Source organism: Passer domesticus, chromosome 1, assembly GCF_036417665.1.
Source record: "Passer domesticus isolate bPasDom1 chromosome 1, bPasDom1.hap1, whole genome shotgun sequence".
Lineage (NCBI taxonomy): Eukaryota > Metazoa > Chordata > Aves > Passeriformes > Passeridae > Passer > Passer domesticus.
The window spans coordinates 131004831-131008162 of NC_087474.1; positions in this window are offsets into that span (position 1 = coordinate 131004831).

Sequence of the window (3332 nt, forward strand, 5' to 3'; positions counted from 1 at the left end):
AAAAATAGTTTTTTACTAATGAAAATAAGTATGAAATATATTGCCCAAAAATGAGGAATCATACCTATTGGCATATCTTCAAATCATGATACAAGTTAAAATTTCATCATAAATTACCTATTCCTTAGTAAAATAATAATTTTATTTGACTTGATACCAAATGAATAAAATGGATAAAATTTAAATGTCTTAAACATGCCCACAAACTAGCTGAGTTTGGATTTCAGAAATCCAAAACAGAAGAGAAGTAGAAAGAAATAAAATAGAAATAAATTAGGATGACCTATTCAAAATTACATTGTCTGAAGATCTGTGACCTGACTTGAGACTTTTGTTATAATTCTGAGTGAGGATCTCTGACTCTAAACCATATGCTCTACTGTAGTATGTATTGCACAACTATGGAAAATGTCTTAATGTAGGTATTTTTCATTCACATAAAATTGTCTGTAAGAATTTATATCCCAGCTGGTATGATGTTATACAGAAACAATATCATGTGTTGTTCTGTAAGTTGTGCATATGTTTAGTTTCTGAGGCCAAAAATCAGGATGTGGTTTGAAAAAAAGTGGGAGGAGTCAACTAGTAAAAGTGTTATACCATATGACAACCTCAAAAAAAAAAAAAAAGAGCATATCAGTTGGGAAAATATATAGCAGAAGCAGAGACTGCCTTTACTGCAATAACCAGTGATCTGCTGTGCACATGTGCACATTCTCATACCACTGGAGTTTTAAAAATATAGCATTGCAACCTGTTGTTTGCATAGTTGGAACATCTGTAACAATACAGCAAAAATCATTTTGTTGGGTGCAGTCTGCTACTTTTTGCCAGCATTAATAATTCTGAATTTCAGTATATTACATAGATACCAAATTATTAAGACTTTTTATTCATTAGATATTAGATATTTTTTACTGTTATTGGTTTTGTTATTGTTATTATTATTTATCATACGGCTTTCATGTCTAAGACAGGAGACAGGGTGGTCATGTCCCACTGTAGAGAAGTGCACTTGCAGGCTTGCTGCTGATCTAGTGAGGCTTCTGAGTAATTTCCTGCTAGAGGGTAATGGTCTGCAAGTCAACTTAGTGGTTTTTAAGGGTATCAGAATGATAGCACTCATGATTTGGAAAGTACCCAACCTGTAAATGATTTAGCATGCCTCGTCCTCAGGTGAGTCACACATCTCCTTAAGCGCAAAAGTGTTTTACTGACAGACCAAATATAACCAATTGGAAACATGTTTTTGATCCTTAAATTAACATACTAGGTCTTCTTGTGTATTTAACTTGGGTTAGAGGTTCACAGTGCAGTGAGAGGAAAAAGCTTCCATCTCAGTAGCCCATATAACACATTTATTAAAAAAAAATAAAAATATCTCCAAAAGCAGTTTATATACATATCTACTCTTGATAGATAAACCTGTTGAAATAGTAGGAAAAATAGGCTTTTTGAGGAAATCACAGGATTTGTAGCTCCTTGTCTGTTTTCTCTATTCATTTCTTGAAGTGTGTCAAAATATTCAGGTTCCATATGACCATATATAGTCACCTAAATTTGTCTATTAGGTTCAACCAGGTTTTTATTAATTATTTTTAATTCTATGTTTTTTGACTATATGATTAATGAAAGTAAATAATCACCAGATGGAATGAAATTCTACTTCTTGAACTTATGCAAGTAATGCAGTTAAAGCAACTTGAAATAACGACATGCACAAATTAGTCATTTTCACAATTAAAACATAAGCCCTAAAGATGCTCCTATTTATTTAAATCACTCTGGATTTAATTAAAGACAGATTACAAATTGTTATCAAAGGTTAATCTCTTTTTGAGTCTTTAATTCACCAACAATTATAACACATCCATTTTTATCATCCAGTAATTATGGTTTCTTCTATTATAGTAGAGCATGGTACATTTAGTGGCACCTTGTGAGCATGTCAGTGATAAACAACAAGCATTTCATATACCTGTGCTTCAGCTCTTAGCTGGCACTTACCACTGGCAAAATTGCAGGTAACAGACACTGTTGTCGCTTCACTGATAACCTAAACAGAAAAATGTTGCATTCTTACTTTTGATATTATGATAAAACATCCTAATTCTGTGTCTGCTTTGTTAATTGCCTTTCCTTCCATAAATGCTGAAAGTTTCAGACAGGAGTCAAACTATGGGGCTTCTTATATCTCTAGCCTTATAAACTTGGGCCCTTGCTCCAGGCCAGAACACATTTTAAGACTGACTGCTAGAGCACGGAGCTACAGTCAGGGTCAAGGTATAGGATATGCCAGAGGACAAATCTGCACAGTCCCATTGCAAGCTCTGTGGTGACAACAGCCACACGAGAGCAGAGCTAAAGGCTGGCAGCATGGGGCAGGGGTCAGGAGACACCACCCTAGGCACACTCCTTGCCTGTTGTCAGAATAAACATGATTAGTACTGCCAGAATAAACTATGGAGATGCCATTGGCTTGTTGTATTTTATATTTACATAGGTTTTCTACAGATTCCACTAATTTCCTGTTAATTTCCTTTTCTGTATCATAAAATATGTACAGCCATACAACAACAGTTCTGTTTCTGTCACCAAAATACTGTACAGGAGATTCACAAGTCCTTTTTTTTTTTTTTTTAATCTTGTTCTGTCAAGAAATAGTAACGAAATCAGCCTGCTTATCTAATGGGAAAGCCATGGCATTTAAGATGTTAGCCAGACAAAATGTTGCTGAAAGTTTAGTAGCTGAAATACTAAGATATGGGCCATACTAATTTCAAGTTTTTGTGAGGATGACAGAATTCTGATGGTGAAAGGATCTCCTAAAGAAGCCTCTTTTATTCCCAGCAAACCTCATTTCTATCAGGCTCCAGAGACCTGCATGTTCCAGAGAGGATACCAAAAATCAGTCTGTTAACTGAAAAGCCAAACAAATAACCACCCTGCTTAACATTGTCTACACTGCCCTAGAGACCCATCTCCTCCAGGATGTGTAGTCTAAACTTTTATTTTAAAAACATGAGGTCCAACAGGCAATTTTAAATACCCTATGAAACACTTCTTTCTTCCATTGTGAAACTTCTAGAGACTGTACAACACTGCAAAAAGGGCATTATCATCTTCTATTTGCAGACAGGGCAACTAAGATTAAATGCCCAACACACTTCTGAAGTAGCAGCAAACAGGCCCTGGATTTTTCTTTCAAGCTACCCTGACACTCTGCCGAACAAATCTTTTTTTCCCCTGCCTGAAGATTTTCTTCACTGTGAAATGCCCTTTTTTTGTTTCCTATTATTTTTAAAGAAAATTAGACAATTAGACAATTTCCC